This window comes from Dipodomys spectabilis, unplaced genomic scaffold (genome assembly GCF_019054845.1).
Source record: "Dipodomys spectabilis isolate Male_0828 unplaced genomic scaffold, ASM1905484v1 ptg000098l, whole genome shotgun sequence".
Classification (NCBI taxonomy): Eukaryota; Metazoa; Chordata; class Mammalia; order Rodentia; family Heteromyidae; genus Dipodomys; species Dipodomys spectabilis.
Window position 1 is genome coordinate 22,456,742 of NW_024870775.1, and position 22,405 is coordinate 22,479,146.

A 22,405-nucleotide genomic window follows, 5' to 3' on the forward strand; every position below is an offset into this window, starting at 1 on the left:
TTCATCAATTCAAATATACCCTAAAACAGAATGAAAATTTTGGATATATCTGTTTTTTGATCCAATCTGCTATTCTTCTTTTAATTAGAGAATTGAGTCCATTAATATATAGAGTTATTATAAAGAAATGTATCATGTCTCCTGCCATTTGCTTAGTTTCTTGTTTATTTTCTTTGTCCTGTGTTAACTAAATTGATCTCGTGATTTTTGTGTGATATATTTTTTTGATTTCAGATTCCATTCCTCCTTTCAGAATTCTTTGTAATGCTGATTTAGTGATCATGGATTCCTCTAATTTTTGTTTGTCTTGGAAGGTTTTGGTTTCATCACCTAATTTAAATGATAACTTCACTCAGCAGGTCAATTTGGGTTGGCAGTGGCTGAATATGAGTAATTGGATTATATGATTCCAGGCTTTCCTTGCATTGAGGGTTTGTATGGAGAGCTCTGCGGAGATTCTAATTTTCTTTCCATTGTAATATAGTTCTATCTTTAATTTTGTGGCATTTAAAATCAATTCTTTGCTATCCACATCTCGTATTTTTACTATGCTGTGTCTAGAAGTGTTTCTTCTTGGTTCCAATTTACTGGGGGTTCTATATGCTTCTGTTGAACAGGTGAGATTTTCTCTCTTAAGAGTGGGGAGTTCTCAGCTATTATTTTACTGAAGATTTTTAATACCTTTAGTATTAAATTCTAACTTATAATAGAAAATAGCCCTATTGCAAGAAGAAAGAGGAAGAGGAAGAGAAAGAAGAGGGAGGAGGAGGAGGCAGAGAGGAGAGGCAGCAGCAGCACAATCTCAAGTATAGAGCCTTTATTTCCTCCACCACTCCACAAATAATAAATAAATAAATAAACATTTAAAGGAAAAAAATAGATATTTAACTGAAACTACTAACTTACTAGAACTGGTAGAATATTAGAGAATTAATTCATTAAATCCAACACCAATTCTGAAGAAAGACTTTCTTTTTATGAGGCAAGTTTATAGCTCTGAGCTCCTACATCAACAAATTGGAGAGATCTGAAACTAATAATTTAATGAGACATCTGAACCTCCTTGAAAAAGAACAGCAAGATAAACCCCAATCCAGTAGACAGAAAGAAATAATTAAAATTAAATCAGAATTAAATGAATTAGAATCCAAAACACCTATAGAAAGAATCAACAAAACAAAGAGTTGGTTCTTCAAAAAAATTAACAAAATTGATAGACCCTTAGCAAATCTTATCAGAAAAAGAAGAGAACACACCCAAATAAATAAACTCAGAGATAAGAATAGAAACATCACCACAGAAACAACCAAGATTCAGAACATTATAAAGGAATACTTCTCAAAACTTTATGCTAATAAATTTGAGAACTTGGCAGAAATGGACCATTTCCTAGCAAATATTGACATGCCAAAACTAAACCAAGATGAGTTAAACAAGCTTAACAGGCCCATATCAAGCATTGAAATAGAAGAAACAATAAGAGGTCTCCCAGCTAAGAAAAGTCCAGGACCAGATGGTTTTACAGTGGAATTCTACAAGGCCTTCAAAGCAGAGCTCACACCAATACTCCTCCAACACTTCAATGAAATTGAAAGAGGAAGTTCACTACCGAACACATTCTATGAAGCCATCATAACCCTCATCCCAAAACCAGGCAGGGACTCATCAAAGAAAGAGAACTTTAGACCCATTTCTTTGATGAACATTGATGCAAAACTTCTCAACAAAATTTTGGCCAATCGACTTCAACAATTCATCCAAAAAAAAAACACACACCACGATCAAACAGGATTCACTTCAGGGATGCAAAGCTGGTTCAATATATGCAAATCAATTAATATTATTCATCACATCAACAGGAGCAAGGATAAGAACCACATAGTTATCTCAATAGATGCAGAAAAAGCGTTCGACAAGATCCAACAACTCTTTATGATGAAGGTTTTGGAAAAATTAGGAATCCATGGAATATTCCTCAATACGATAAAGACTGTATATGACAAACCTACAGCCAGCATTATACTTAATGGTGAAAAACTAAAGCCATTTCCTCTTAACTCAGGAACAAGACAAGGATGCCCACTCTCTCCACTTCTCTTCAATCTAGTATTAGAATGCCTAGCTACAGCAATAAGACAAGATGCAGACATAAAGGGGATCCAAATAGGGAAAGAAGAAATAAAACTCTCCCTCTTTGCAGATGACATGATCTTGTATTTAAAGAATCCCATAGACTCCACTCCCAAATTACTCAAGCTGATTCAAAACTTTGGCAAAATAGCAGGGTATAATATTAACCCCCCAAAATTAATGGCTTTTCTGTATGCCAACAATGAGAAAAGTGTGGCTGAAATTAGGAAAGCAACTCCATTTGTAATAGCCCCACAAAAAATAAAATACCTAGGAATTAACTTAACCAAAGAAGTGAAGGACCTCTATGATGAAAACTTTAAAAACTTGAAAAAAGAAATCAAAACAGAAGTTAGAAAATGGGAAAAACTCCCATGCTCCTGGATTGGAAAGATTAACATTGTAAAAATGGCAATACTTCCCAAGGCTATCTACAAATTCAATGCGATACCTAGCAAAATTCCAACCTCATTCTTCAAGGAAATAGAAGAGGCAATCCAAAAATTCATGTGGAACAATAAAAGACCCGAATAGCAAAAACGCTCCTCAAGGGAAAGAACACTGCTGGAGGAATATCAATACCAAATTTCAAACTCTACTATAAAGCCATAGTAATCAAAACAGCTTGGTATTGGCATAAGAACAGACCTCAGGACCAATGGAATAGAATTGAAAACCCAGAAATGAACCTACAGACCTATAGCCATCTAATCTTTGATAAGGGAGCTAAAAAAATAGAATGGAAGAAAGACAGCCTCTTCAGTATATGGTGCTGGCAAAATTGGTTAACTACTTGTAGAAAACTAAAGCTAGATCCTTTTTTTTTTTTTTTTTGTCGGTCGTGGCTTGAACTCTGGGGCTGGGCGCTGTCCCTCAGCTCTTCAGCTCAAGGCAAGCGCTCTACCACTTGAGTTACAGCGCCACTTCCGGTTTTCTGGTGGTTTATTGGAGATAGGAGTCTCATGGTCTTTCCTGCCTGGACTGGCTTTGAACCGCGATCGTCAGATCTCAGCCTCCTGAGTAGCTAGGATTACAGGCGTGAGCCACCAGCGCCCGGCTAAAGCTAGATCCTTATATATCACCCTGCACCAGAATCAACTCCAAATGGATCAAAGACCTTGAACTCAAAGCAGACACTCTGAAAACATTACAGGATAGAATAGGAGGAACCTTACTTCATTGTTGGTGGGAATGTAAACTTGTTCAAACACTTTGGAAAGTAGTATGGAGGTTCCTCAAAAGACTCCACATAGAGCTCCCCTATGACCCAGCAATCCCACTTTTGGGCATTTACAGAAATGTTCACAAACAAGACCACACTAAAGCTACCAGCACAACTATGTTTATTGCAGCATTATTTATGATAGCTAAGATATGGAACCAACCCAGATGCCCCTCAGTAGATGAATGGATCAAGAAAATGTAGTATATCTACACAATGGAATTCTATGCCTCCATCAGAAAGAATGACATTGCCCCATTTGTTAGGAAATGGAAAGACTTGGAAAAAATTATATGAAGTGACGTAAGCCAGGCCCAAAGAAACATAGATCCCATGGTTTCCCTTATTTTCAATATCTAGTATATGTATGAGTCAAGCAGAAAAGGTCAGATATGGTGATGTTAGGAAAATGAACCCTAAGATATGTATTAAATGTTTTTTTTCTTTCATGCATTTGTTTCTAAAGCATTTATAAAATTATTTCTTTGTTGCTTTGTATGTCCCTCCCCCACAGTATAACCCCTGCTTTCATTGTATTTGATGTCCATATAATTTGTGGAGGGGAAGGGGAAAAACAAGTCGTTTAAATAAGGATACAGGTGGACCTGTTGCAACAATGAGAAGTACAAGTTGTCATGTCAAAAACGAACTTTACAACTTTGGTGGGGAGTGAAGGGTTGGGTGGGTGGGTGGGGGGAGGCTGGGAAAGGGTGAGAAGGGTAAACAAAGGAGGAGGCTACAATGCTTGATAAGAAATGTACTCACTATCTTGCCCATGTAATTGTTACCCCTCTGTACAGTATTTTCACAATAAAAAGAAAAAGAAGAAAGGGAGAAGCAAAGAAAGAAGGATGGAAATGAAGAAGGGAGGGAGGGAGGGAAGGAAAGGTAGATGAAGTATTCATATGAAAAATAGTGAGATAGAATTCTGCCTTAGGAGGGTAAGATCTATGATCTTTTGCTCATGCTTTTGTGAAGTGCTAAGGGCATTTACAATCTGTGATACTAAAATGAATAGCTTTCTTCTGGCTCTCTTTTACTATATTGCTTATCTAGAACTTGTCATCTAAGTAGTAATCAATAGGCAAGGACAGCATTAAGTCTACTTTTGGTGCTGAAACAGTTATTTCCCAACACATACAGTAATTGCTTATATATAAATATATCTTGGCTTTGAGATACACATTTTGAGATTGATAGCAGTAAACAAACTACAGGCATATATCCTATACATTATTAATATGTTGCAAATTTCTGGCCTCAAATTGTGTGGTATCTCCTAAGCCCAAAACAAGAATGATTAGGAAAGGCTTACAGAAAATTACAAGAGAAAGCAAGTTGAAGTAGAAACTAATGCCAGAAGTCGTAGAGATCCTATGCTCCTTTTCCCTTCTTTTAAAGACAAGTGTACATTGCCTGCCACATCCTGTTCATGGAAATTATAGAGTAAATGCAAAAGATCTTGAATAAGGTTTGAGTCTGAAGGGGAATTTGAAGGTCCATTCTTAACATAGAAGAAAGGCTGTGATCTAGCTCCACCTTTTCAAATTGAATGATTTAAGGAAAACATATTTCAGACATTTATTCTGAAAACAATGTTATAACATGAATGAGTGAATTAATAAACTACAAATTATGATATATACACACAGTGTCCCTCCAGGAATGAGACTATTTTATTTGATACATCTTTTGCCACACGCTGTTCTCATGTTTCTATTAAAATGTGTCCATCTTTTATCATAGCTGGCAAGAATATGTTGTTTGATTCACAAAAGTTTTAATGACTCTTTTATATTTGTTAAATGGCACCTCCTTTGTACAACTACTTAAAGATTATGTATATATATACATGTATGTGTGTGTGTTTATATATATATATATATATATATATATATATATATATATATATATATATATTACATCCCAGGCCTCCTCTCTTGTTGTCTTCTACAAACAAATTAAAAAGCTTCATAGGCTGACCCACTGACTGTTACAACAAAATGAACTTTACAACTTCTGTGGGTGGGTGGGGAGCAGGGAGGGAAGGGATGGTAGAGGGAAAACAAAGGAGAGGCACCAATGCTCAGTAGATGTGCTCATTACCTTGCTCATGTAACTGTAAGCCCTCTGTACAGCATGTTTACAATAAAAAAACATACAAAAATAAAAATATAAAAAAATTGAACCATTTGGAGTTGATTCTGGTACAGGGTGATATGTAAGGATCTAGGTTTAGTTTTCTACAAGTAATTAACCAATTTTGCCAGCACCATTTACTGAAGAGACTGTCTTTCTTCCATTCCATTATTTTTTAGTTCCCTTATCGAAGATTAGATGGTTATAGATCTGTGGGTTCATTTCTGGGTTTTCAATTCTATTCCATTGGTCCTGAGGTCTGTTCTTGTGCCAGTACCAAGCTGTTTTGATTACTATGGCTTTGTAGTAGAGTTTGAAATTTAGTATTGATATTCCTCTAGCACTGTTCTTTCTGTTAAGAATCATTTTTGCTATTCGAGGTCTTTTATTGTTCCATATGAATTGCCCCATTTGTTAGGAAATGGAAAGACTTGGAAAAAATTATATTAAGTGAAGTAAGCCAGTCCCAAAGAAACATACATCCCATGGTTTCCCTTATTTGCAATAACTAGTATATGTCTGAGACAAGCAGAAATGGTCAGATAAGTTGATGTTAGACAAAATGAACCCCAAGATAAGGACTCAAATGATTTTTCTTTCTTGTTATTGTTTCTAACATATTTATAAGATATTTCTTTGTTGCTTTGTATATTTCTCAACCATGGTATAACCCTGTTTTCACTGTATTTGATGTTGGTATAATTTGTGGAGGGGAAGGGAAAAAACAAATCATTTAAATAGGGATACAGAAGACCCATTGTAACAATTAGATGTACAAGACCTTATGTCGAAAAATGAACTTTACAACTTTGGCGAAGGGGGTGTAGGGGTAGGGGAAGATGTGCGGGGGAACAGATGGAGATGGGAAGGGGAAAAAAGGAAGAGGCAACAATGCTTGATAAGAAATGTACTCATTACCTTACTCGTGTAATTGTAACCCCTCTGTACAGTATTTTCACCATTAAAAAAATGAAAAAATAAATAGATAAATAATAAAAAGCTTTATAGTATGCGATGAATTATATACCCAAGCACATGAGCTGAAACTTTTGGTAGCTACTCTTTATTTGCTTTTAGCTTAACTTTGGCCTCTCCTATTCTCCCCTGTCCTCCCATGTCCTCTTCTTCCCTTTCCTCCCCTTCCCTCTTCTCCCTTTCCCTATCTCTTTCCCTTCCCTCCATTTTTCCTCTCCTTTTTGTTCTCCCCTTCCTTCTCTTCTCTTTGTAACACTTTCTGAGGTGCCACAGATACTACAAAATGTATGATAAATAAAAGAAAAATTCCCTAAGGAAAATTTGGACAACAGATTTATGTTTAAGTTTTAGATATTGTTGTTCTTTCTTTTTACACATTAAAAATAGATGTGTTTTTATCTATCATCAATAAACAATTAGGGGATTGAGTTTTTTAAATGGCAATACAATTTACAATAAAATACATAGACATAAAATATAACAAAATGAATACAGCTATCATATACCAAAAAATTACAAAACACTGCTGATAATAGACATTAAAGAATATCTTTGAAAAACCATGGAGAGACATATTATGTTCATAGACTGAAAGTTTCATTGTAAGATGTCCTTAATAAACTAAAGATTAAACACAATAAAAATCCCAAACGACAGATATATGGATATTGAAGTTATTCTAAAACTTACAAGGAAAATCGACACAACTAGGGATAGTTGTCAGTATTATGAAGTACCTCTGTAGAAACTTGTGCCATAAGCACTGACAACTCTTTTTATTGATTGATTGATTGTGTTGATGGTGAGGCTTGAACTTAGGGCCTGGGTGCTGTCCCTGAGATTTTTTGGTCAAGGCTAGAGCTCTTACATTTTGAGTCATAGCTCCACTTCTGGTTTTTGAGTAGTTAATTGGAAACAAAAGTCTCATGGAGTTTCCTGCCTATGCTGGCTTCAAACCGTGAGGCTATTCACACGCCTGAGTACCTAGGATTACAAGTATGAGTCTCCAGTACCTAGCGACAACTCTTGATTATTCTAGTTTTATAGCAATTTTTAAAATCTCCTCCAAGTCAGAAACACAGGAGTCATTTTTTAGTTCCCCCACCATCATCAAACTTTCTAATTATCTTACAATTGAAAGGTTATACTTTTGATGGTGTTCTTAAAGATAAGGAAATATTCCCTAATGATAGACACCTTGAAACTATCAGTTATCTTTGAGAGGAGATATTGTAGGGTACAGAGATCTGAAATCAAATTGCAAATTAAAAACTCAATGATTGGTGAAAACATGAGGAAGTAAACAATTTAGATGTTTTCCTTCTGTAATTCTTTTTGAGAAAGAAGATAATGCAATAGTTATTTTGAACAAGAAGCCATATCTAAGTAAAAGGGAATTTTAGAAAGGAGACAGGTGGTTATTTTCATAAAAAGGTATAAGGACATGATCAGGAAGACATTACAAAAATTAATGTGCGGGGCTGGGAAGGTGGCTCAGTGGTAGAGCGCTTGCCTTGCATGCCTGAGGCCCTGGGTTTGATTCCTCAGCACCACATAAGCAAAAAGAAAAAAAGCCGGAAGTGGCGCTGTGGCTCAAGTGGTAGAGCACTAGCCTTGAGCTGAAGAGCTGAGGGACAGCGCTCAGGCCCCACGAACGGACCCAAAAAAAAAAAATTAAAGTGAAGGTGGTGGACACAGAAATAGCTGATGGATGGGGGTAAAGGCTAGATAAACAGAGGAGAGTCTTTGCTACACATATCTAAAACTTACCACTTCTTTAAATCAGACTGCTTTATTGGAATGAAATTTGAAAATTAATGTAGGGAGAAAAGAAAGACCTTTCTGGACATATAAAGAAATGTTTAATAGTGTTTCATCATTTTGAAATAAGAAGGAACATGATGAGCAATCTTAAAATGAAAGGCAAATATTAAAGAAGAGAATAAAATACTAAAGAAGCATGTGGAAATAGAACTTTTGCTGGAAAAGTAACTTAAAATACAGCTTGATTTTAAAAATGAAAGATATGAGAAAAAGAATAGCTTAAATTAAAGCAAGATGCTAAGGAGAAATTAATACAGTCAGATACAAGCTCCTAAATAATTTTGAGAAATCAAGTCACATAGTAAACAAAAAATAGCACATGAAATTTTTGTTTTCTAGTTTATTGTCCTTTCTGTGCTAAAAGCGATCATTATCTTGACACAGACTTTGGATTATCTTGTCAGTAGGACAATATCAAGCTGTATTAAGTCTGGAATCAGACTTCAAGTGGATATTTTTCCATACAAGTCTAAGTAAACATTGGGCAAATATCCTGAACCAATGGTTTTTGAGGAAAAGGTCTGTTAGTCTTGAAATGGAGACAATTGTTTGATTTACATACTTTTACAAAAGAGTTCTTGAAGAAAGCTTAAGGTTTTCACCATTATCTTCCCATTAAAATGGTATTCTTTTTCTATTCTTGTAAAGGTGATGTACAGAGAGGTTATAATAACATAAGTATGGAAATGAGTACAATTATTGTCAAACATTGTTTACCTCTCCCTCATTTTTCTCCTGCTTTCCCTCCACTCCCTTAACTCCCTTCCCTCCCTGAAACATCATTTCCAACATAGTATCTTGTGTCACTTTTGCATTAGTTCAGCATATGTACATAGTTCTTGACCTATTGTGATCCTCTGCTAGGACTATCATATATATATATATATATAATTATTTCAAATGAAGGAAACCATAGAGCCTATATTTCTTTGGGTCTGGGTTTACTTCACATAATATGATTTTTTCTAAGTCCTTTCATTAAAATGGTATTCTTAAAGACAGACACTGCTCCTTACTCCAATAGAGTGTCGAGTGCACATCATTGTTGCATTAGTTCATCCTTTGTCCTGCTGTCTCTGTGATTCCCCCTCCCTTCCCTCAATCAAATAAACTTATATACCAGACAGAGGGTACAGAAAACTAAAACAGAAAAAGATAGAAATAACTACATACAGGACATAATAAGAACTTTTTTCCCAATTCTTGGGGTTTATTTTGATATACTTCATTATATGGTCCTAGACACTTAGCAATTGGGCTATTGTGATCCCCTGTTAAGACTATCATAGACATATTCTAGTTATTACAAATAAGGGAAAACATACAACGTACTCTTCTTTGGGCCTGGCTTACTTCATTTAATATAATTTTTTCCACGTCTTTCTATTTCCTCCAAATGGGGCAAAGGGCAGAAAATGAGGGTGGGGAGTGACAGTGTTTAAAAAGTAAGGTACTCATCGCCCTACTTACATAAATGTAACCCCCTGTTCATTACTGTTACAATAAAGCTGAAAGAAAATAAAAGAGTGACAGGCTATGGAGAGAAAATCTTGTAAGAGTAGATGTCTTTTCTCTCACCACATTCATTTAATTATTTTTATTACAGTTCAGATATGAAGCAATAATTAGTCTTGTAGAAGGAATGAAGTTACAGGAATGTGGACAGTTTACCCACACCAATCAAGCTCTAGTAAGAAAATCAAAATCAACAAAACTCATTCTAACATAATTTTCTCATTACAATTTATAGTTGATAATTTTGGGGATATCTTGTCATTTTGTTGGATTTTTTTATTTACCTCATCCTTGAGATTCAAAGTGATCCTTGAAATATGTGTTAATTTGTTTGGAACCTCAGGTCCTTGGGCTGTTTTGTAATAACTTTATTCAGTGTTTGAGTATAGCTAACAACTCTTATAACATGCATGATGCCATTTTGTTAAGTTATTCTGATTTGTACATTGTAACTAAATCCTAGAGTTAATAATAAACACCACGATATTTATGTGCATTATAAAAACCTACATATCAAAACTGATACATGAAAGCATAAATTTAGATTATGAAACATTTGGTAATGCATGTTGTTAGTTAATAATAGAAATAGCAGAGAACATTCAAAGACTCCATAAGGATATATGGGATTTCTGGGACCCAAGACAAGCAGCTCTGGGTAGAGCCAACAGGAACTGAATCTCAATTAGTGAAAGAAGCTTTGGTCTCCACTGTTTGCATATTCAAATCTTCTATTAGTTTGCTAGCAGCTCTCCAGTTTAAACATATCTTCAGGACTCTATTAAATGACTACATGATTTCTCTTTTTTCAAGCTTTAAAACATTTACGTTGTGAATACATCATTTTACTTATTTATGGAGTTGAAGAGATTAGTTAATGACATTTCTGAAGCAGAGAAAACAGGAGAATAAACAGAAAAGAAACCAAGAAAGACAAATGATTTAGTAATGTGGATTGTTTTCTATTAACAATACAGCATAGGATGAGATGTATAGTACTTGCCATTGTTTTCAAAGGTGATGAAAACATCAGAAAGCATAATAATGGTATAATTATTAATCTTTGAAGTTCTTCCATGCTGAAAGCTTTACATATATTAATTGAGCTAGAAAGTACTAGTATCTAACTCTAGATAAATATATTTGTCTTATTTGCTGCACAATATACTATTTGAAATAATTTCAGAAGAAAAGCATGGAAGCTGTGCCCTTGGTGTACATTTTAACTATCCCATTGCTCTTAGTTAATTAAAAAGAAAGAAGTCTTCAACTGTGAGAGATGTCTTCACTGAAATTGGCCATTCTTGACTAGACAATTTAAAATACAGTTTTCACACACACACACACACACACACACACACACACACACACACACACACACACACACACACACACACACCCCTACACACCTTTCCCATTTTCTTTTTGACAGTGTTCATCATTACCTAACATACCTGTGGATTATAGTACTTGTTATTATTTACTTATTGAAGGTTTCTCTCCTTTTCTCCCACTCACTTTAGGAGGTTCATTGCAGGAAAAGGAAAGGAATCAGAAGGGAAAAAATGTACTAAAATTAAGAAGAAAGCAAGTTGCTGCTAAGACTCAGGTGGTCTAACAGATCACAGAGGCTCATGGTATAAGGGCAGAGATGAGTCTTAAGCCTTCCTGGAAGTTATTTTTTGTTTTGTTTTGTTTCACATTTTCCTCTTTGGTGACAAGTAGGAGACCAGGCTTAGACCTGAGTTCTGTCTGGAAGTATTCTCTACCTATATTTGCATGCTCTACCTGGCATACTTTCTCTGAACTTCTCTTCTTAATACAGAATTAACTATTTGGATCCAGAATAGGTAGCAAAAGGCAGCATTAAGCCTGGTTCTGTTGGTGAGACAGTTATTTCACATCATACAGAATAATTTTGAGTATAAAATCTATCTTGGTTTTGATGTAAGATTTTATAGTAATAAAGGATCTATTTGTGTGTACTTTATAAATGACAATATCATTAAATTCTAGCCTCAAATTTTATAGTAGCTCACTAGCACTCAATAAGAAAGAATACATTTCCTTTCAAGCCCTAATTTTGACTTCTTTGACACTAAGCCTGTTGTTCTGTTCTTAATTCACTCTCTTGAGTCTGATATTAACAATGTTCACTATTCTACAAAATGAAATGTTTTCTTTTCCTCTTTTTTTAAAATAAAAACTCCATTCATTATGAAAAAAATGAACAGACCTAGGATTGGTAACATACCTATAGTTCCAGCAATTGGCAGACTGAGAATTTAATATTATACTTAGCTACAATAACAAACAAACACACACAAATTGAAATGGCAATATTTTAATGCAACCTTATTTCAACAAGTTTATATTTTCATTAGCAAATAGAGGTGGATATAATTTACACTTTAATATCTCCCTCTATATATGTATATACATATATTTAATAGTGCATACAAATCCAATTTATAATCCTGAATATAAATCAATATTTTAGTAATATTTTTAATAATTTCTGCAAAGACCTAGACTGACCTCTTTGTTATTATTACTTCATCAAGTGGCACTGATTAGATTTACTTTCTATGTTGGTAAGCTTCATTCCATGCCAAATTCTTCTTAGTTCCTTTGCTTTCATTCTGTCCAACTTGAAACATCTTTTGATTAATATTTTAAAGCCCTCTATTAATTTATCTAATAATACTTCAGTTGAAATTAGATAGTTCTACAGTTTAAGGTTTACTCACTAAACACTTGCATAGCACCACAACAAAATAACCATTATAAGTAAGCTAGTTTACATGGAAATTAAGTGACTATTTTAAAAAAATCACAAAGAGTACTATTTTCAACCTCCTTGCATTATGTGATATTTTTATGGCTAATTTACATGGAAATTGATTCTTTAAAAACCCATAAATGGTACTACTTTCAACCTCCTTGCATTGTGTAATTTTTTATGGCATGTGTTGATAGAGATAATAACTGCGATTGAACTCAGGTCCTGATGCTCACACTTGCTTTGTTTCCTCAGGCCTGGTGGTCTAACACTTGAGTCACTTCCCCAGTTAACTTTCGTGCTGAATAATTGGAGATGGAGTGTCTGGATTTAATCATCTCAACCTCCTGATTAACACACCAGGCACAAGCCAAAGGCACAGAGCACATGGTATGATGACCAAATAATGGTAATAATCATGACAAAATAAGTCACAAAATAATTGAAATAGAAAAGCCCTCTTTTGGAGGGCTTCACTACTTGTGGAATACTGTTCTGAATAATCTGTATACATTAACTCATTTAGTCTTTTCTGTGGCATCAGGAAGTAGGTGAGATGAATCCTGTCTCAAAGATGAGAAGAAAAGAGACACAGACAACTCAAAGAACTCAGTTATTATTTTTACTAGACCCAGGATTCAAATGAGAGATGTCAGGCTGTAGATCTTATATCTGATGCCAACATGTGGATTTCCAGTCTACCCGTGATATGGAGCTGTCTAACAAGAGATTCAATGTCTGTGAAAATGATGATCTGAAAAGCAGTTACTATCAAAGTTCATTTGCTTATTTGTTAATGTAGATGAAAATGTATATTTGAGCTCTAATATGTCCGCCCCTGTACCCCAAGGGATGACATTGGAAACTTCTTCAGCTGCTGCAGCATAAATTTTATTATTTTCCAAAACATCACTTTTCAAAGTTTATTTGTTTGACTTCTTTTCTCACTCAGTATTATTTCTTTACACACCTGAATGAGGTTCAATCTAACACATTTATAAAAAATAAAGATCCCTGGATCCTACTTATAACTATATTGAACAGAATTTCTAGAGGACAAAATAGGAATCTATATCAAAAACCATATTCTAGTAAAGCAAATAGAGGAATCTTTTCTCATAGGGATTTTGCTTATTTAGGCTTTAGAAAATTGAAAATATCAACAGTATAAGAAGTGTCCATTTACAACAGCCATAATAATTTAAACATAATTAGAAATATAACTATGTGAGATGATGGATATATTAATTTCTTAAGTACCATAATATCTACTATTATAATATGTTGTATATTTTAAAGATATACTATAAAAATCTACTGTAAAAATATAATATAAAATATTGATATGCTATAAAATAAATAATTTAGTTTCTGATCATGTAACATTCAAATTCTAAGCCTAAGCATAGTTCTGATATAAGGAAAATAAGATTTATAAACTATACGTCATTTTCAATTTACATATAATTGTTTTCAGATCACATATAAATGTTATGGTAATCACAATAAAGCTCCTGATTGAATATATATTTTAATAGTTATCATTACATTTACTGCCATATAGAATCAGTGCATTTTTAATTTTCAAATTATTTCATATTATCATTTGATATATAATTTCTCAGGGAATTATCACAATGTGGCAGAAATTCTACAAACTCTTCCACTGCATGAAATGTAATTAATTTGGACTTAGAATCTAACATAATTGGTAAGAGTCAAAGAAATACTTTATAAGTGTTATCAGTGATTGTAAGGTAGAAAAAAAAAAACCTTCTTAGAGTATTTAATACTTTGCATCATCAATGTTTCATTTTTTTATTTGTATGCTTTTTTATGTGCCAGGTCATGTATTTAGGCCCTGGGCACTGCCCCTGAACTTTATTTATTTTTCTTATAAGGCTGGCACATAAGCATTTGATGCACATATCCATTTCTAGCTTCTTGGTGGTTGATTGGAGATAAGAGTTTCATTGACTTCCTTCCCAGGCTTGTAACCTTGGTTCTCAGATCTTAACCTCATGGATAGCTAGATTGTAGGTCATTTAATTCTTTATTAGGCATTTAAAATACAAATAATTACTTAGCTGGGCTAAATAAAGATGTATGAAGTAAGAACTATAGTATAATGAGAAAACTCATCTCTTGTTTTGTTTTTCTACAACTAACATCAACTGATAGACTTATCTCCAGTTGATTCGAGTGTCTTTTTTTTTTAATTTTATTTTATTTTATTTGAGAACATACTGTACAGAGGGGTTACAATTACATGGACAGGATAATGCATACATTTCTTACCAAGCATTGCAGCCTCCTCCTTTGTTTACCCTTCACCTCCCTTCCCAGCCTCCCCCCTCCCCCCCAACCAATCATACCCCCCCACACACACCGACATTGTAAAGCTGGTTTTGACATGACATTTTGTACTTCTCATTGTGGCAACAGGTCCACCTGAATCCTTAAACGACTTGTTTGTCCCCATCTCCTCCACATGTTATACTGACATCAAATATAGTGAAAGCGGGGTTACACTGTGGGGGAGGGACATACAAAGCAACAAAGAAATAATCTTACAAATGTGTTAGAAACACATGCATGAAAGAAACAAAAACATTAAAATACATATTTGAGGGTTCGTTTTCCTAACATCACATTATCTGACTTTTTCCGCTTGACTCATACCTATACTAGATAGTGCAAATAAGGGAAACCATGGGACCTATGTTTCTTTGGGCCTGGCTTACTTCACTTAATATAATTTTTTCCAAGCCTTTCCATTTCCTAACAAATGGGGAAATGTCATTCTTTCTGATGGAGGCATAGAATTCCATTGTGTATATATACCACATTTTCTTGATCCATTCATCTACTGAGGGTCATCTGGGTTGGTTCCATATCTTAGCTATGGTAAATAATGCTGCAATAAACATAGTTGTGCCGGTAGCTTTACTGTGGTCTTGTTTGTAAACATTTGGGTAAATGCCCAAAAGTGGGATTGCTGGGTCATAGGGGAGTTCCATGTGAAGTCTTTTGAGGAACCTCCATACTGCTTTCCAAAGTGGTTGAACAAGTTTACATTCCCACCAACAATGAAGTAAGGTCCCTTTCTGTCCACATCCCCTCCAGCATCTGTTGTTGTTAGAGTTCTTGATTTTTGCTGTTCTAACTGGAGTGAGGTGATATCTCAATGTTGTTTTGATTTGCATTTCTTTTATGGCTAGGGATGTTGAACATTTCTTCATGTGTCTATTGGCCATCCTTCTTTCTTCTTCAGAGAAGCTTCTCTTTAAGTCTTTCGCCCACTTACTTATTGGGCAGTTGTTTCTTTGAGGATTTGTTGTTGGGGGGTTTAATTTTTTGAGTTCCAAGTATATTTTAGATATGAGACCCTTGTCCGTTGTATGGCTAGTAAAGATCTTCTCCCAATCTGTGGGCTTTCTATTGATCTTGCTAGCTATGTCCTTTGCCATGCAGAAGCTCTGCAAGCTTATGCAATCCCATTTGTCCAACCTTTCTTTGATTTGTTGTGTTTCCGAGTCTCTATTCAGAAAATTTCGGCCTGAGCCAAGGAGACCTAGGGTTTCTCCTATTCCATCCTGTAATGTTTTCAGGGTGTCTGCTTTGAGTTCAAGGTCTTTGATCCATTTGGAGTTGATTCTGGTGCAGGGTGATATATAAGGATCTAGCTTTAGTTTTCTACATGTAGTTAACCAGTTTTGCCAGCACCATTTACTGAAGAGGCTGTCTGTCTTCCATTCTATTGTTTTAGCTCCCTTATCGAAGATTAGATGGCTATAGGACTGTAGGTTCATTTCTGGGTTTTCAATTCTATTCCATTGGTCCTGAGGTCTGTTCTTATGCCAATACCAAGCTGTTTTGATTACTATGGCTTTATAGTAGAGTTTGAAATTTGGTATTGATATTCCTGATTCGAGTGTCTTTATTTATTAAAGTTCTTATAATTCATCAAATGCTCAACAAGTTTGACCTACATTTGATCATTCATTTAAAATGTGTGTCTCTGTGACTTAAACACATTAAAAACATGTTCAGTGGGAATCTTCTCTTATCAGAATTAATGTGAGGTTTTCCTCCATTTTAATAGTTATTATAATGAAAAGTTATTATTTATATTTATTATTTTTATGTTTTAATTTATGTTAGAGTATTTACTTCATCTCTTCATCTAGGAGGGCCAACTTGTAATTACCATCTACAACCAATTTTTCAACTTTAGGAAGACAGTTCTAATTAACAGATTACAGAAAGAGGTTTACAACTAGTGATCCTGCCATTCATAGAATCATATCTTTCTTTCCTTTCTTCTTGATCCCTCCAGGACACAGCTATGCAGGTCTTGCAATTTTTAAAAGAAAGGCATTATTATACACATATGCATATATAGACCACATAATAACAAAAGAATAGGAAATATTTTTTGGTTAAATACTTTGGTGATAAAAACTAATGACAAGAATAAATACCACCTGCATTTCTTTATTTTTTATTTTTAATATTTTTAAATGATTGCAAGGCATTTTAAGGAGATGATAGTAAATTGTGGCAATGGAGTTATTCACTCCTATTTGAATCAGTTTGTTTAGTTCTGTATCTAAGCACTACATCCATAAGACATTCTAAAGCATAGATCAGAGAAGTATCATTTTACATAGTCAAGAGTTGCATAGGTAGTTTCTGAACTTTCCTTCAATTTACCAATATGATAGTAGAAACTTGCTGTTTTCTTTACTTCATTTTTGTTGTACCTTCTTATTGGTTGCTCCACTGTTTTCTATTATTTTAATTACTATATTTTTGCTTTATTTTTCCATGCTTTGACTAATCTTATTCTTATGGACAATAAAATAATGCATTTCTTATTCTTTTTTTTTTAGTTTAATTTTATTTTATTTGTGAACATACTGTACAGAGGGGTTACAATTACATGGGCAGGATAATGCGTACATTTCTTACCAAGCATTGCAGCCTCCTCCTTTGTTTACCCTTCACCTCCCTTCCCAGCCTCCCCCCTCCCCCCCAATCCCAATCCTTCTCCTTCCCCCCCCCCACCCCCCTCCCCCCCCCTCCCACCCCCCCCCCTCCCCGCCCCGCACCGACGTTGTAAAGCTCGTTTTGGACATGACAACTTGTACTTCTCATTGTTGCAACAGGTCCACCTGTATCCTTAAACAACTGGTTTTTCCCCATCTCCTCCATAAGTTATACTGACATCAAATATAGTGAAAGCAGGGGTTATACTGTGGGGGAGGGACATGTAGAGCAACAAAGAAATAATCTTATAAATGCGTTAGAAACACATGCATGAAAGAAAAAAACATTAAGATACATATCTAAGGGTTCATTTTCCTGACATCACATTATCTGACCTTTTCCGCTTGACTCGTACATATACTAGATATTGCAAATAAGTGAAACCATGGGACCTATGTTTCTTTGGGCCTGGCTTACTTCACTTAATATAATTTTTTCCAAGTTTATCCATTTCCTAACAAATGGGGAAATGTCATTCTTTCTGATGGAGGCATAGAATTCCATTGTGTAGATATACCACATTTTCTTGATCCATTCATCTACTGAGGGGCATCTGGGTTGGTTCCATATCTTAGCTATGGTAAATAATGCTGCAATAAACATAGTTGTGCTGGTAGCTTTACTGTGGTCTTGTTTGTAAACATTTGGGTAAATGCCCAAAAGTGGGATTGCTGGGTCATAGGGGAGCTCTATGTGAAGTCTTTTGAGGAACCTCCATACTGCTTTCCAAAGTGGTTGAACAAGTTTACATTCCCACCAACAATGAAGTAAGGTCCCTTTCTGTCCACATCCCCTCCAGCATCTGTTGTTGTTAGAGTTCTTGATTTTTGCCGTTCTAACTGGAGTGAGGTGATATCTCAATGTTGTTTTGATTTGCATTTCTTTTATGGCTAGGGATGTTGAGCATTTCTTCATGTGTCTATTGGCCATCCTTCTTTCTTCTTCAGAGAAATTTCTCTTTAAGTCTTTCGCCCACTTATTTATTGGGCAGTTGTTTCTTTGAGGATTTGTTGTTGGGGGGTTTAATTTTTTGAGTTCCAAGTATATTTTAGATATGAGACCCTTATCCGTTGTATGGCTAGTAAAGATCTTCTCCCAATCCGTGGGCTTTCTATTGATCTTGCTAGCTATGTCATTTGCCCTGCAGAAACTCTGCAACTTTATGCAGTCCCATTTGTCCAACCTTTCTTTGATTTGTTGTGTTTCCGGGTCTCTATTCAGAAAATTTCGGCCTGAGCCAAGGAGACCTAGGGTTTCTCCTATTCCATCCTGTAATGTTTTCAGAGTGTCTGCTTTGAGTTCAAGGTCTTTGATCCATTTGGAGTTGATTCTGGTGCAGGGTGAAATATAAGGATCTAGCTTTAGTTTTCTACATGTACAAGATCCAACACCCCTTTATGATGAAGGTTTTGGAAAAATTAGGAATCCACGGAACATTTCTCAATACAATGAAGGCTGTATATGACAAACCTACAGCCAGCATTATATTCAATGGTGAAAAACTAAAGCCATTTCCTCTTAACTCAGGAACAAGACAAGGATGCCCACTCTCTCCACTTCTCTTCAATCTAGTATTAGAATGCCTAGCTACAGCAATAAGACAAGATGCAGACATAAAGGGGATCCAAATAGGGAAAGAAGAAATAAAACTCTCCCTCTTTGCAGATGACATGATCTTGTATTTAAAGAATCCCATAGATTCCACTCCCAAATTACTCAAGCTGATTCAAAACTTTGGCAAAGTAGCAGGTTATAAAATTAACCCCCAAAAATCAATGGCTTTTCTGTATGCCAACAATGAGAAAAGTGTGGCTGAAATTAGGAAAGCAACTCCATTTGTAATAGCCCCACAAAAAATAAAATACCCAGGAATTAACATAACCAAAGAAGTGAAGGACCTCTATGATGAAAACTTTAAAATCTTGAAAAAGGAAATCAACACAGAACTTAAAAAATGGCAAAACCTCCCATGCTCCTGGATTGGAAAGATTAACATCGTGAAAATGGCAATACTTCCCAAGGCTATCTACAAATTCAACGCAATACCTATCAAAATTCCACCCTCATTCTTCAAGGAAATAGAAGAGGCAATCCAAAAATTCATATGGAACAATAAAAGACCCCGAATAGCAAAAACGCTCCTCAACGGAAAGAAGACTGCTGGAGGAATATCAATACCAAATTTCAAACTCTACTATAAAGCCATAGTAATCAAAACAGCTTGGTATTGGCATAAGAACAGACCTCAGGACCAATGGAATAGAATTGAAAACCCAGAAATGAACCTACAGACCTATAGCCATCTAATCTTCGATAAGGGAGCTAAAACAATAGAATGGAAGAAAGACAGCCTCTTCAGTAAATGGTGCTGGCAAAATTGCATTTATTATTCTTAAAAAACACTGTGTCTACATAGAAAAGTTGTTCCAGATACAATAGTATAATATGATATAAAGAATGATTTAAGAAGTATAAAAATGTTCTCAACAGAAATATTCACTAGGCACCAACAGTGCTTCAGGCACTGAGACTGAAAAATGAATATTAATCAATCCCTGTACTAAAAGAGATCATGGTCATATTTTATAGTTAAATGCCAGGGCATCCTTCCTTCTTGTTTCTCACTACTTTGGGTATCTTGTTTGACTTAAAGCAAACTATATAATTGCTTATTTACAAGTACCATTATCTTATCTCGTGATATTTTTCAAAGATCTTCCTTCAAATGTAGAGACAAAATAATTGTTTTTTTTTTCTATTTTTTATTGTGAAAATGCTATATAGAGGGGTTACAATTACATGGGCAAGATAATGAGTACATTTCTTATCAAGCATTGTAGCCTCTTCCTTTATTTCCCCTTCCCATCCCCTCCACCCAATCCTCCTCCTCTCTAATGAGTACATTTCTTATCAAGCATTGTAGCCTCTTCCTTTATTTCCCCTTCCCATCCCCTCCACCCAATCCTCCTCCTCTCCCCACCAAAGTTGTAAAGTTCGTTTTTCCACATAATGACTTGTACATCTCATTGTTGCAATGGGTCAACCTGTATCCCTAGTTAAACGATTTGTTTTTTCCCTTCCCCTCCACAAATTATACCAACCTCAAATACAATGAAAGCAGGGGTTATACCATGGAGGAGGGACATACAAAGCAACAAAGAAATCATCTTATAAATGTGTTATAAACAATCACCTGAAAGAAAAAAAACATTTGAATACATGTCTTAGGGTTCATTTCCCTAACATCAACTTGTTTCAAGCATTGCATTGTAGCCAAAAATGAAAGAAGTAAAATGTGTTAAAATATCTGAAAGTAAATTTACTCACACTTAAAAATTGTATTCCATTTCATAGTTTGAGTACATAGGAAGCATAAATTGAAAGTTATAGTTTATGGTTTATGGTTTGAAATGAGCCTCTTGATTTGAGGGAATAATTGGAATCTTCAATTACTTTGCTGTCAATTTCACTTTTGGTTTCATCTTTAAATTTTGCTTAAATGTTAAATTTTCATGTCTTAAGCTCTCGCTAAAATGTCCTGATAGGAGAGATATTCTACCTCAGAATCCAATCTAGTTGCCTAAAGCTGCACCTGTGACTGAAGAAGTATTGTTTTGAATGTGCAAAGACACAGTACATTAAGAAAATTTTGAATTAAGTCCTACACTTGGAAATTTCAAAATGCAAAATTAACTACAGCATCATTATCATATGTCGTTATTAATGGAGAATAATGAATAGACATTATCATTACAGTACTATGTCTATTAAGCTAGTAGTCCATTGTGTATATTTTAATGTAACTGGCATTGGTAAATATAATATCTAAATCAAAATAACCATACATATATATCTTCATAGTGCTCTTTTTACTTTTTTAGATATTACAAGATATGCTATTACACTTTTAACTGTTCAAAATTATTATTCACGCAATAGCAATGCTCACCACAAATGAGTCTCCATGGCCCTCATTTACAATAGAAATCTTCACTAACAATGTGAGTAAGAAGAGTTGAAAATTACAAATTTTCTCCAAATAGAACACATTAGCAGAGGAGGACATTCTCAATGTAGATCCTTTCTTGACACTTGCTTGTCCTCTATCTTACCTGTCCTACATAGGACTCATTGGTAATGAGGAAAATCAAAACACCGTATTATGTAGTGCATAGGCCCAGAGGTTTGGAACACAGAGTCAGTGAGTGGGTATTTAATCTTCACAAAAAGTAAATAACCCCCACTAGAATGAATTATGTACCAAATATTCACTATTATATTTTCTTTTGTAGGCTGAAGTCAAAACCTACTTGGAAGTGAAAATATAAGAGATATTACTGGTTTATCAGTGCTGGTTACACAGCAGTATGCTGTGTGACAGCATACTGATTCTTATTCCCTAATAATATTTTTATCAAAATATGAATGATTGTATAAATATTCTCATCTCATCTAAAGCAGTAGGAAATTATGTGTCATAGGATCTTTCTTAATCTTTCATTCTAAGATAAAAATCTAAAGACAAAGTGAATTCTGAATTCTCTAATGACAATGGAATATGTTCCCAGAGACTTTGGTGTTTACAGAGAAATTTGGGTAATCTACAATGATATAAAGGGAAGTGTTTTTATAAGAATCTTAGGCCAAGATTCATTGTATTTATATTACTTTGTTGAAAGGTAACTCCTTAAAATAATTTTTAATACAAAACAATGTTCTCATTTATTCTATAAATAAAGTCTAGAGGCCAATGATAATTGTCAAGT